The sequence below is a fragment of the Zootoca vivipara genome, chromosome 7 (assembly GCF_963506605.1).
Source record: "Zootoca vivipara chromosome 7, rZooViv1.1, whole genome shotgun sequence".
In the NCBI taxonomy this organism is placed as follows: domain Eukaryota; kingdom Metazoa; phylum Chordata; class Lepidosauria; order Squamata; family Lacertidae; genus Zootoca; species Zootoca vivipara.
Window position 1 is genome coordinate 90,691,841 of NC_083282.1, and position 14,418 is coordinate 90,706,258.

A 14,418-nucleotide genomic window follows, 5' to 3' on the forward strand; every position below is an offset into this window, starting at 1 on the left:
CTGGCATACATAATTTTAAAAGAACTGCTAGTTTGACAGTTTAAGTAACAAAAACGTAAAACTCTGATTCTTCATCTTTTTGTCATTAGCTAAAAGCAACCAATCATTTCCATAGATACATTTGCAGATGCCTCAAGACATGACTTAGAAAATTATTTTATTCAGCAAGTCAGCATTTCACGATCAGCTATGTCAGAGGTAAATGTGTTAATAGCTATCTGCATATTTTGGAGTAAATAATCTTATAAGACTGCAGACAGAGATTTGATTTCACCAGCTTACCATGCTCAATTTCATGAAGCTGCTCCAAACATCAAAACGAAAATACCCAAATGTTTTTTTTTTTATAATAATAAAAGTTCTGATGTACTCAACAGCCTGTTTAGACTGGAAGTAGTTGCAACAACACACAAAGGAAGCACACAGAACAGAAGGGTAAGTGCTGCGTGTGACACCTTTTCCATAACACGTAGGTATGGCAACACATAACAGGTGGTGGGAGAAACTCAACATGGGGTTGTCATTTTCAGCAGCACACCAGTGATCAATGTCATATTTAGTTCCACCCCAATTTATGACTGTTATACAGCAAGCCTTTGCATAAAACACAACCAGCATCTGTTCCTGAATGGCCTTGGCATGCATTTTGTTTCTGGAGCATACTAGGAAGTTTTGTTTTGTTTGTTTTTTGCTACTTTGAAATATTTTCATTTTCATTTTCCACAATGTGACTCTAGACTGTATGTCTAGGCGCATTTGCATGGGGGGAAAGGAGAACTGCTACATAATGCAATAAACCAACAGAAAATGAATCTTCTGTAGCCCTTCCTTTGAGCACTTACCTGCTTTGCTCTTAGGAGTTATCGAAGAGATAAGAGAAGACAATTAACTCACTGGAGCACAATTTAATGCTGCTGTAAACTAATGAATCAAATCTCTTAAGGCAGTTTGAAAAGGTATTGCACTGATAAGAATGAAAGTAATCTTGGGTACCATTTAATAAAATCAAAATTAGTCAAAAATGGGGTGCTATGGCAGAAAAGTTAACGGCCACTATAACTCCTGATAACTGAAGTGTCATCACATGTGTTCAAGCCAGGAAGTAACAGACCTACTTTTTACTCATTCTGACTACTGTTTTGGATGCATTTTTTGCATGGACAGTGATAACCTGAAAATAACTTTGAAAAAAACATGCATTATAAGCTACAGTATGCATTTGCATAGTTTAATTTGAATATGTATGCAGAGTTTGTGTTGTTGTATCTTTAACTTTGATTTAAATACATGTTGATATAAATAAATCTAAAGTCAGAAATGCTTGTTAACTATTTATTATGCTTTGCAGTTTGTTTAGCTTGCACAGTGTAATCTGCCATGAACACAATTTCCTTCTGGAAAGGCGACATATAAACTGAAGCCTAATCTAAGCTCTAGAAGACAAATAGCAGGGTATTTTTAAGCCTAGAGAAAAGGTGTAGGGTGCATATTGACAATTCAAAAAATAGTTAAAACGTTAAAAAGAAAAACAGCACAAGCAACAAGCAGCTTAAATCAGAGGAAGTTGGGTTTAGCTGAACTTTAGTAACAACTTCCTAACCATATGAACAAGTGAACAAACGGCGTAAGAGCAGAACTAGGCAAACACCTGTTGCCCAACCTACATTTGTTAAAATACAGTATTGGGGATACAGGGACACGGGTGGCGCTGTGGGTTAAACCACAGAGCCTAGGGCTTGCCGATCAGAAGGTCGGTGGTTCAAATCCCCGCGACTGGGTGAGCTCCTGTTGCTCGGTCCCAGCTCCTACCAACCTAGCAGTTCGAAAGCATGTCAAAGTGCAAGTAGATAAATAGGTACCGCTACAGTGGGATACAGTGGCCAGAGGATTGGAGAAGATCAGTCTACATCCCAATTCCAAAGAAGGGCAGTGCCAAAGAATGCTCCAACTACCGCACAATTGCGCTCATTTCACATGCTAGCAAGGTTATGCTCAAAATTCTACAAGGCAGGCTTAGGCAGTATGTGGACCGAGAACTCCCAGAAGTGCAAGCTGGATTTCGAAAGGGCAGAGGAACCAGAGACCAAATAGCAAACTTGCGCTGGATTATGGAGAAAGCTAGAGAGTTCCAGAAAAACGTCTACTTCTGCTTCATTGACTATGCAAAAGCCTTTGACTGTGTCGACCACAGCAAACTATGGCAAGTTCTTAAAGAAATGGGAGTGCCTGATCACCTCATCTGTCTCCTGAGAAATCTCTATGTGGGACAAGAAGCTACAGTTAGAACTGGATATGGAACAACTGAGTGGTTCAAAATTGGGAAAGGAGTACGACAAGGTTGTATATTGTCTCCCTGCTTATTTAACTTATATGCAGAATTCATCATGCGAAAGGCTGGACTAGATGAATCCCAAGCCGGAATTAAGATTGCCGGAAGAAATATCAACAACCTCAGATATGCAGATGACACAACCTTGATGGCAGAAAGCGAGGAGGAATTAAAGAACCTTTTAATGAGGGTGAAAGAGGAGAGCGCAAAATATGGTCTGAAGCTCAACATCAAAAAAACCAAGATCATGGCCACTGGTCCCATCACCTCCTGGCAAATAGAAGGGGAAGAAATGGAGGCAGTGAGAGATTTTACTTTCTTGGGCTCCTTGATCACTGCAGAAGGTGACAGCAGTCACGAAATTAAAAGACGCCTGCTTCTTGGGAGAAAAGCAATGACAAACCTAGACAGCATCTTAAAAAGCAGAGACATCACCTTGCCGACAAAGGTCCGTATAGTTAAAGCTATGGTTTTCCCAGTAGTGATGTATGGAAGTGAGAGCTGGACCATAAAGAAGGCTGATCGCCGAAGAATTGATGCTTTTGAATTATGGTGCTGGAGGAGACTCTTGAGAGTCCCATGGACTGCAAGAAGATCAAACCTATCCATTCTTAAGGAAATCAGCCCTGAGTGCTCCCTGGAAGGACAGATCGTGAAGCTGAGGCTCCAATACTTTGGCCACCTCATGAGAAGAGAAGAATCCTTGGAAAAGACCCTGATGTTGGGAAAGATTGAGGGCACTAGGAGAAGGGGACGTCAGAGGACAAGATGGTTGGACAGTATTCTCGAAGCTACCAACATGAGTTTGACCAAACTGCGGGAGGCAGTGGAAGACAGGAGTGCCTGGCGTGCTATGGTCCATGGGGTCACGAAGAGTCGGACACGACTAAACGACTAAACAAAAACAACAGTGGGAAGGTAAACGGCATTTCCGTGTGCTGCTCTGGTTCACCAAAAGCGGCTTTGTCATGATGTGGCCACATGACCTGGAAGCTGTACGCCGGCTCCCTCGGCCAACAACTCGAGATGAGCGCTGTAACCCCCAAGCCAGTCACGGCTGGACCGAATGGTCAGGGGTCCCTTTACCTTTACAGGGAACAGAGGGGGATCAGTGAGTGAAATGTGCCTTTTTTGTCCCCAGCCACTAGTTCTCACCTGCAAATGTTCCCCAAACTGTCCCCCGCACACTCAGTTTGGTTTAGTTCCAGTACGAGTTTAGCTGGGCAAATTACTCATTTTCACCCCAGGGAAGAGTATACCACAGACCAGTAAGGTAAGAACTGGCAGATACTCCCCCTTCAAATCCCCCCCCCATCATCATCACTGAGGATGGTAATCCTCATGTTTCCCATATAACATTCAGCTCCACACTAAGGTGGGAAATGGTGACCATGTTCAACCTTTACTGTCGCATTATGCCTCTGAATACCAGTTTGGCGAACCCCAAGTGGGTAGAGTGCTCCTGCACTCGTCATGCTTTTGTGTTTTCCATAGGCATCTGGTTGGGCCATTTTGAGTACAGGATGCAGGTGAGATGGGTCACCAGGCTCTGATTATATCCTTATGGTGGGATTTCCTCCCTTACAGCTTTTCAGGGAGGGGAACAAAAGATGCCAGTCATCTAAAGTTTCTTAAGGCCAAGTCACTCGTGGCTAGCAATCTGGTATGTGTGCTGGGGTAGCTAATGCATGCAGCCCTCGCTGCACATATATGATGGGTGTCATGCGCATATATGTCTATACATACATTGACCTGAACGTTACATTCAAGCTGGTAAGAGCAACATTCTGAAGACATCTTAAGACAGATGTTTCGTTACTCTAGTCTAAACATAAGGGGGTGGATTCACCAGCTACAACATTCCCCCAATAGGTCTGCTGCTTCCTACTAATTCTCATGCTTAGCCATGTTCCTTCCAGGAGACCAAACTGGAAGAAAAACAAGAATGCGCATGCGTATTCCCAGACGGCCCCAACCCTGGGTGGAAGGGCAGGATAAAAGCCTAACAAATAATAATATTATCTCGCACAAAGCAGTCCCCTACACCCGCGCTCCATCAGGGGGGGCCTGCTACACAGTTTAAGGACCAGTTTAAGGATACTGTCACATGCATAGACAGACGTCCCTGAGGTAAACAGACTGATGAGAAAGCCAAAAATGGTACCCTGGTTACTCAACCTGATCTGTGTTTTTATTGGAAGACACTTCCATGCTTCCATCTTTAACTCTCTAGTTGTGGCAGTGACTTCTGTTTTGCATCAGCTTCTTTTCTTGCTCAGTAACTATGCGCTTCCCCACCCTCAAAGAAATGGAACTGAAAGCCTGCAACATCTCAGTGTTAGAAAGGCTTACCCTTCTCTTTCAGGCACCAATTACCAGTCTTCTGTTCAGTATTGACAAAGGCACGTGTGAGCCATCAGCTTCCATTAACCATGGCATATAAAACTGAAGTCAGGAAACTATAGGAATAATTTCTGCGGCCACGGCAGCAGGAAATTGACACGTTATATTTCCTGGATTCTTATTTACCCACAGATTACATTTCTATAGCACAGGGAAAGATGTCATGCGTATGCATGAGAGCTCTCTCTATTTCCAAAATACAATAGAATAGTATCAGTTTATTGTAGTATCAGAGGACAAGATGGTTGGACAGTGTTCTCGAAGCTACGAACATGAGTTTGACCAAACTACGGGAGGCAGTGCAAGACAGGAGTGCCTGGCGTGCTATGGTCCATGGGGTCACGAAGAGTCGGACACGACTAAACGACTAAACAACAAGTATCAGTTTACCAGACAACACACATGGGTCTGTAAGAGAGGTTGGTGATAAAGCAGCCAGATCACTGGGAACCAGCAGCTGTGCAGCTGAGAAGCTTCCGCTCACAAGAATAGCATGACTTAATGAGCAACACTCCGTCCACAATCCAACACTTCATTGGAGAAGCAGAGAAGCTGCCTACAATATTTTTGTACATATTTTCTTGCCCAACTGATTTCCAAACTGGCCCAGTTCTGAAAGGGAGTTACAGAATGTGGAAATGCAATTTGGTTGCAAATGAAAGTGCCACACTATGGAAAAGTGCAGAGTAAGTCCCCCACCACCTCCCAGAATTTACTGAATTGAAGCATATCCAACTGGTGCAAATTTAAGAGCAACACCTTCACTTCCCACCCTGCTTCTTCCTCCATTTTAATCTCCCTTTTCAGTAGGCACAGAATAAATTAAAATGTGCTATAACCATTTGTTAATTGAATTGGCTTTATGAGAGTCTGTAAAAGAAATGAATCATGCATCACTAGCAATATTAACAGGTAGGTAGCCGTGTTGGTCTGAGTCGAAGCAAAATAAAAAAATTCCTTCAGTAGCACCTTAAAGACCAACTACCGGTAAGTTTTTATTTTGGTATGAGCTTTCGTGTGCATGCCTGTGACCCACAAATGAGCACAGTCTGACCCAGGGGGTAGCTGATGTGGTGCCTCTGAGATAATACAACTCTCATCAACCTGAACTACTGGCCAAACTGGTTTGGGCTGATGAGAAATATAGCCCAACAATTACTGGAGGGCTCCATATTGGCTACTTCCCTAACCTTTACATTTGTGAGGTTTTCTGTTTTGTTTTGTTTCTCTTTCAAAGAAAAGGTGACAGAAAAAGAGATGTATTCAGAAATCATTTAAAAGTAGCTCCTAGGTCCAACATTGGGCTTAAAGGCGGATGCCAGGTTTTACATGATTAGAAATGCATAAATACAACCATTTTCATCCCAAATCAGAGCTTAATTTCTTTAATGAGATGGCTATATACTTGCTAAGCTCATCAGTAGATGACCAATCTAGTTCTAGCTTACATTGCTTTGCTTCAGTGACCAACTGCTGTGTCATAAATGAAAGGTAACCTCACCTTTTCAGAGTCCAAGGAGAAAATCACAGCAATAAAACAGCTTGAACAGATAAGGCAGATTTCATCTCACACTAGTTCAAAATGATGTACTGACTTTGTCTTTTACCCTTGAATACACATTATACTACAGAGCTTGCAGCCTGAGACACAGCACAAAATGCAGAGACCTACAGCAAAAGCTAGCAGTACACACTAACTGCAAACTGATACTTCAGTGGATAAAATGCAAGCAAGATGTGAAAGCTTCTAAGTCCCTTCTGTGTCACAGCGCCAGCAGCTGGCATGGATGGCTTTCACCTCTTGGGGGGGGGGGGATGGCTCCAGCAACATAACATGCTCCAGTAATATGTCAAATGAATTGTTCCGCCATGTCTACGACTGCAAGGTATTGGTAAAGCATAGAAGGGACAACTAAGTGTTGCTCTGACTCATGGCCCTTGCTCATTTCATCCAGCAACATTTAAAGGCACTATCTGTGGGGTGGCCACCAGTCAAAACCAAAAAAGGGAGGATGCAAATTCAACTCTCAAGCTCATTTCACAGATGCAGTTAATGCATCGCGTCATAAAAACTCAACTGTGCAATGATTCTGTGGAATCATCGATTAGGGGGACGAGACTTCTTGATTCTCTCCCACCCATGTCACTTGCCATTATCAATCACAGTGAATACACAGCGATCCTACCTATAAAACCATTATTTATATAATCTATGAGCTTTTTAATCTTTAATCATCTTGGAACTGCATGAGAAGGGAGCTTGAGCACGTACCTATGATAATAGCTTTCCCTTGGCACAGAGTAAAGGTACGTCAGTGAAGGGATGAGGAGTTCCCCCAGCCTACCTTGGATGAAAGAGGTTCCCAAGAATAAACCTCCAGCTCTCCCCTGCAGGAACTACTGCTTTATCAACCCCATTCTCCACATTATGTTGAGGAGCACACACATGCACACACACATCTGCAATAGAGCCCAGGGGGAACCCCGCCTCATCTTCTTTTACCCCCTCGTAGTTTCTTCCCAATGACTTGAGGCCTTTTTCTTGCCAATCTGTCTTTCAGCATTAACAGGGCTGTCCTCATCACCAGGCAGACTCTGGCGGGGGGGGGGGGTGCGTAGAGGGGATGTTATGTCATGCAGGAAGAGACAGAAGCTTCCAACCCCAACTTTCTCTTTCACAAACACCCAAACAGCCCTATGCATGATCTGCCCACAGCCACCTAATTCCAGCCTCGATTTCTCTCCCCACCCCTTTTCCTCTGTCATCCCCACCCGGACCAGCAGCCCTCTCTCTGCCCTTCAACTGCACCGGCGGCCTCCTCCGCACAAACGGGACCCCCAATTCCCCTCCCCATCTCCCACTCCTCCTCTTTCGTCAGCCCTTCCCAAACCCACCTCATCCCTTCTTCTCCCCTCCCCATATCCCTGGTTGAACGACCCCCATCCCCCACCTCCTTGCACTCCTCTTTTCCTACCCACCACAATCTGACTACATCCCACCCCCCAAAAAACACACCCATCTTCTTCTCCCTCTCCCCCCCCACCTCTGGGGTGGGCCTCAATTTCTCCCCTAATTCTCCTCTCTTTCACACACTCCCCTCCCCATTTCGCACACTCCTCATTCCCCCACCCTCAATGGTCCCCTCAATTCCTCCTCACCCTCAATTCTTCCTTGACCCCCCCCCCACCCTCAACGACCCCTCCCCATTCCCAAACCCCACCCTCAAACACACCCCTCCATGACTCCTCACCTTCCATTCCTCCTTACCCCCCACAAACCCTCCTCATTCCCCCTCACCTCTTGCCCCCCCACCCTCAACGACCCCTCCCAATTCCTCATTCCCACCCTCAAACCCTTCTCGCCCACCCTCCATTTCCCCACACGCCCCTCTTCGACGTCCCCCCCCCCCCAAATGCGCCACAGAGAGAGACCACGAGCCCCTCCCGCCATGGCTTCTCTTCCCCCCCCCCCTCTCGCGGCCTCCCTCCTTCTCCGCCCGGCCGACCGACCGAGAGACGCTGACAGAAAATCCGCCGCTTCCCTCCTCCTCCTCCCCCGCCTGGGCCGCCGCCGCCTCCTCCTCCTCCGCTGCGCCCTCACCTGCCGGATCCTCCGTCGGCGTCTCCCGGCGGGCTGGGCACGGTGGGGTCGGATCCTGCGCAGCTTCCTTCCTTGGGGGGAGAAGGGGGCCAGCGGCAGCACCGAGCAGAGAGAGAGAGAGACAGAGCTAGGCGGCCGGGAGGGAGCAGGACGACGCCGACGACGACTGGAGCCAGCAGCGTGCGCGCTCACGGAGGAAGAGGCTCGGGCACGCGCCAGGCTGTTCCGAAGGGTGCGCGCGCGCAGGGCTCGCTCCCGTGCGCCTGTCTCCGTGCGTGGGCGCGCGCGCTCCCCCTCGCTCACCTTCCCGTCCCCCCCCCCCCCCGTCCGCGCAGGAAAAGAAGACAGCCTGACGCAGGCAAGGCTCGGGGAACTAGGGAGCGCGCGGGGGCGCGCCTGCTTGCCTATCCATTTTCCCCGTCCCTTTCTTCGGCAGCAGGCGCCTGTCTGGTTCGCCTGGAGAGGGGGAAAAGAGGAGGGGGAAGGGAGGGCATGCAGCAAAAATCGTAAGAGGAGTGGGGAGGAGGAAGGAAGGAGTTGGGAATCGTAAAACTTGTTGTGGAGCTGGGAAGTGGGGGGTGGACCCCCGAGGGTCGTCTAGTCCAACCCCCCTGCAATGCAGGAATCTCGACTCAAGGGTTAAGGAGGAGGAGGAGGGGTCGTGCGCTTTGCAAAAAATAAAAATAAAGGAGGGACGCCGTGCACTCTAGAATAAGAATAAGAATAATAAAAACAACCGTCGGTTTTAGTTTTCTTGGAAATCCTAAAACACCCGCAATCCCGGACACCCTCTTACTTGGGTGTCATATTGCACACATACTCAATGGGGTGTTTTGTTTTGTTTTTACTTCTGAGTAGACGTTAGGTGTAAGCTTGAGTAAAGTTGCAGGCACAAATCAGAGGGGTGGTAGTGGGCGTGTACGTGTTCAGGTGCGGGATGCGACGCAGGGTATCCGAGCGCGCGCGCAATTTGTAATACTGTAATAGTATAATTATTGTAAGGAGGCGCTTTTCTGGAGGAGGCCGGTGGCAACGTCTCGGCGCACCCCAGGCAATGTAGCCCCACTTCTTCTCTGGCTGGTGCACGGAATGGCCTTGCAAATCTTTGCCCCGAACCATCTCCTTGCAGCGCGCATCCTCGATCGGGGACTCCCCCCGGCCCCCTGCTTCTGCTGAGCCTTGCTAGGCGTGCTTACTCGGGAGCAAGGTCCACCGAGCCCTGCGAGGCTTGTTCGGAAGCAACGAGGCGCGGGATCGCAGCCTGGCGCTGCAGAGGCGCGCGGGGCGGGCTTCCCCCTTGCAAAGCGCGCTCGCCGGCCTCGTTCATGGCGGCGGCAATCTTCTTAAGCGTGTGCACGGCCGCGGAGCGAGCGTGAAGGGTGCAGCCGCCGGCGGCAGAAGTAGCGGCGGCCTCCCTTGGAAAGAACAGGGCGCATGCATCGAGCGGATGGTGCACGCTTCCAAATGCAAAAAAAAAGCAAAAGCGGCTGGCCTGCAGAGTATTGCATTCAGGGAATGAAGAGCAGCCAGTGTAGAAGCAAATGCAAAAATCAAAGCGAGCTCCCCACCCATTGTAAATCTACGTGGATTTAAGAAATTTTTGATTTAAAAAATGTCATTCCCTGACCGGGAATCGAACCCGGGCCGCGGCGGTGAGAGCGCCGAATCCTAACCACTAGACCACCAGGGAAGGCTAAAAGAGGAGTTGGCTGACATGCTTATCTTCGTGAAATGACGTCAGTCTCTTTTTCCCCTCCCCCAAGTTGAGTGCATGTTGTTATAATGAGGTCTCATCTCTACACCAACTTCCAGGCAAGGCAACAGCAAGAAATGGCCAGAGTGCATCCATGAAAGGGGTGGGGGTGGGGAGAGGTATTTAGCTACATAATAATACATTTTTAAATTAAAATTTGGAATAACGAGATGTCATTGTTCAGCACTGCCCGGAAATGAAAAGTAAATATGGATTGTGCACTCTGTTTCAAGTAAAAATATTGCAACCGCATGACCTCTGGAACACATGGATTCATCTGCCCCTGGAACCTCATGGCTTTCCGACTGGCCACTGGGACGCAGTCAGGGCTGTGGGCACCACCAAATAATTAAACAGCTACTGTACATTGTTGTCAAAAGCAGTAAAGGGACAAACCTGTTGCAATAAACAAGAACAGCTATCTGAAGAAGTGTGCATGCACATGAAAGCTCATACCAAAATAAAAACTTAGTTGGTCTTCAAGGTGCTACTGAAGGAATTTTTTTATTTTGCTAGCACATTTATCAAAGCTAAGCAGGGTCCTATGTGGTTTCAAATTGGATGGGAAACCACTGTTGAGATTCTTGCTTTGAAGGGGGGGTGTGATTAGATGACTCCCTTCCATATCAACAATTCTGTGATTCTAGCCATTTGCCCTTCCAGCATGGATCTGGAGAAGTGCCGTGGCTAGTCTAGGCAAATCAAAATTGTAGCAGTGTTTAGCATTTGCCTTTCTCATTCTTTTTTTAAAATTATTATTAGGATTAGTGGTCCAACCATTACAAATATCCAGTACCTGTAATCTTGACAACAGCCTTGTAAGGTAGGCTGCATGGTGCACTGTACGACACAATGCCGCTTTCATTGCATGAAAATCAGTGGCACTTCTAAGCATACTTTAAAATCCCCTTTTGAGCTCAATAGGACTTCTGAGTGTTTGGGATTGTGCTGTGAGTTTCCTGTTCTCACAGTGGCCAACCAAGGTGCCTGTGGGAAACCCACAAAGAAGACCCGAGCGCAGGAGCCCTCTCCCCTCCTGTGGCTGGTATTCAGCAACTGGTATTCAGAAGCGTTGCCGCTCCTCTATGAATTTACCTAAGTCTCTTTCAAAGCAATCCAAGCTGGTGGCTACCACTGCCTCTGGTTGCAGTGAGTTCCATCGTTTACCTGTACGCTACACGAATAAGTACTTTTGTTTATTTGTCCTGATTCTTCAAGCACCCAGCTTCATTGGATGTCCCCAGTGCTGGATTTATGTCTAGGCTAAGTTGGCTGAAGCCTAGGGCCTTAGATGCACTTTCTTTAAGAGATACATTTAGGATATAATCCATTACAGTATTCCTATATTACAGGCACGTCCAACAGGTGGATCGTGATCTACCGGTAGATCACTGGACGTCTGTGGTAGATCACTGGTAGATCACTGGCTCCCCCCAAAGAAGCTCAACAACTTTGGCTTCCCCTAAAAAATGCTCAACATTTTAGCCATTCACCCCCCAAAAAACAGGGCTTTCCTCCCGCCTCAGAAAAGCTCAACAACTCTGACCTGAACCCCTAAAAATGGGCCTTCCTAAAAAAATCTCAACAACTTTGATCTGAACCCCCCAAGAGGGGGTAGATCACTGCCAGTTTTTAACTCTGTGAGTAGATCACAGTCTCTTCGGACTTGGCCACCCCTGCTATATTAGATGTATTTGAAGCCAATTTAAAAAGTACTGTGTACAGTTATGTTGCACACGTGTTTTCCATTCTTGCTATTCTGAAAGCATCTAAGCAAGAAATTCAGCAAACTGTTGATGGGAGCATACCCAGAAGAGATGGATCTGAAACTTTGCACTTTCACCTGTATGTGAGACAAAGCCATAGGCTTACAGCAGAGCACTCTCTGTCTCATACAGACCTTTATCAAATTATATACAGTACAAGGAAAAATTCAGGTGGCCTTTCCTAATGTGGAAGCAATCTTGCTGCAATTTCTTAGCTTTAAAGACCTTTAAAGCCCTAAACGGCCTCGGTCCTGTATACCTGAAGGAGCGTCTCCACCCCCACCATTCAGCCCGGACACTGAGATCCAGCACCGAGGGCCTTCTGCCGGTTCCCTCGCTGCGAGAAGTGAGGTTACAGGGAACCAGACAGAGGGCCTTCTCGGTAGTGGCACCCGCCCTGTGGAATGCCCTCCCAGCAGATGTCAAGGCAATAAGCAACTGTTTTACTTTTAGAAGACAACTGAAGGCAGCCCTGTTTAGGGAGGTTTTTAATGTTTGATGCTGTACTGTTTTTAATATTCGGTTGGAAGCCGAATATTGAAATATTATTATGGCCACTAACTGCTCGGGAGAGAGAAGTTTTTCAAGACTCAAAAAAATTAAAAATGAATTAAGGGCCACAATGTCTCAAGAGAGGTTGTGCTCACTGAGCATTCTGTACATTGAAAGTGACAAACTTTGTTGTTGTTGTTTAGTCGTTTAGTCGTGTCCGACTCTTCGTGACCCCATGGACCATAGCACGCCAGGCACTCCTGTCTTGCACCGCCTCCCGCAGTTTGGTCAGACTCATGTTGGTAGCTTTGAGAACACTGTCCAACCATCTCGTCCTCTGTCGTCCCCTTCTCCTAGTGCCCTCAATCTTTCCCAACATCAGGGTCTTTTCCAGGGAGTCTTCTCTTCTCATGATGTGGCCAAAGTATTAGAGCCTCAGCTTCACGATCTGTCCTTCCAGTGAGCACTCAGGGCTGATTTCCTTAAGAATGGATAGGTTTGATCTTCTTGCAGTCCATGGGACTCTCAAGAGTCTCCTCCAGCACCACAATTCAAAAGCATCAATTCTTCGGCGATCAGCCTTCTTTATGGTCCAGCTCTCACTTCCATACATCACTACTGGGAAAACCATAGCTTTAATTATACGGACCTTTGTAGGCAAGGTTAGTAGGTTTGTAGGCAAACTTAGACAAACAAATTTTGATGAAGTTTTCTGATGTCCTTTAGAGGAGAAATTGTGAATTTCATAATTTTAAATACCCATCATCATCCTTGGCTTCACTCAATTTTGTTTATAACATTCTTCCATTTTCTTCTAGTCATGAAGACTAGTTTTGTTATGATAGCAAATTAGTTTGGCCTCATTTTGGAAGCTCCCAATTTTCTTTCAATTAGCAGTTCAGGTTCTGATGAAATTAGCCTTCAGAAAAATATCATGAGAGCATTGCAATAAGAACTTGAGATTTAAGGGGCACCATTTACCTTCCTTCGCCCTAGGGCCAACTTTTCATGCAGGCAGCTGCAGTCATGCATCGCAGCTGTCGGAGGCATGGTCCATGCACCACTTTCAAACTCTAAAATCAGAATTAGTTGCAGATTTCTTTTTGGCTAATTATGCTCCTCCCAAGGTGTCCAGGAATTTGGCTTTTATCTAGTAAAGAAGAGGTGACAGGATGTTATGGAATGCAAAATCTCCACCACACAAAAAGCCATGAGGATGACACCTCACCGGGCTGTGTGTCTCCTTCCCTCCCACCCATTGCTTAATGAGAGCATCTCTTGCTGAGCTACTTTATCATATGAAACAGTCCTGCTGGAATAGATCAAAGCCTTGTCTCGTCTGGCACGCCATCTCCAAATGCAGTCGTGCAGAGGGACCCAGGCAATTACAAACAGGGCATGAGGAGGCTGCCTGCCTTTTATTTGTCCACAGATCTATGCTGTCTCTGCACATCAGATGTAGTCAGCATGGCAGCCTCTAGCTGCTCTTGAGTGACAGCTGTGAGCATCCTTAAGCCATTGGCTATGCCGGCTGAGGCCGACGCAATCAGAGTCCAGCAACATCTGAAGGGCACCACATTATTTATTATTTTACGTATTAAAATTATATCTCACCCTTTCTCCCAAAGGAGCCCAAGGCATCAACTCCAAATAAGCCACAAGGCAGAACATCTGTAAGAAATATTTGTGGCTATATATTTTCCTTGTCTAAAACATACTTGAGACAAAATAAAAATTAAAAAAAATCCTTCCAGTAGCACCTTAGAGACCAACTAAGTTTGTCATAGGTATGAGCTTTCGTGTGCATGCACACTTCTTCAGATACACTGATGTCCTTATTCAGACCAGGTCTCTCCATGGTTTCAAGCTTGGTAATCAGTCTGTTTCTGAAATTTTTCTGAAATAAAACAGCTACTTTGAGATCTTGTATAGAATGTCCTGGGAGATTGAAGTGTTCTCCTACTGGTTTCAGAAACAGACTGGAAAGAGAAGTTGCTGAATTGCAACTCATTACCAAGCTTAAAACCATGGAGAGACCTGGTCTGAATATGGACACTGGATTCTTATCTCATTA

The 14,418-nt window shown here is 46.4% G+C and overlaps 1 protein-coding gene and 1 non-coding gene across 3 annotated transcripts in view; both read right to left on the reverse strand.

Annotated features, from left to right (window-relative positions):
* Positions 1 to 8,518, reverse strand: part of DNAJC5 (DnaJ heat shock protein family (Hsp40) member C5) — a 54,455-nt gene extending 45,937 nt beyond the window's left edge. For both annotated transcript variants that reach the window (XM_035121646.2, XM_060277358.1), the window contains exon 1: positions 8,334 to 8,518. The gene's annotated coding sequence lies outside the window, so the exon portion shown is untranslated. The remainder of the gene's footprint in view (positions 1 to 8,333) is intronic.
* A 1,433-nt stretch (positions 8,519 to 9,951) lies between these two features.
* On the reverse strand, positions 9,952 to 10,023 carry TRNAE-CUC (transfer RNA glutamic acid (anticodon CUC)). The gene has a single exon. It is a non-coding gene; the product is annotated as a tRNA-Glu (tRNA).
* Between the last annotated feature and the right edge of the window lie 4,395 nt (positions 10,024 to 14,418).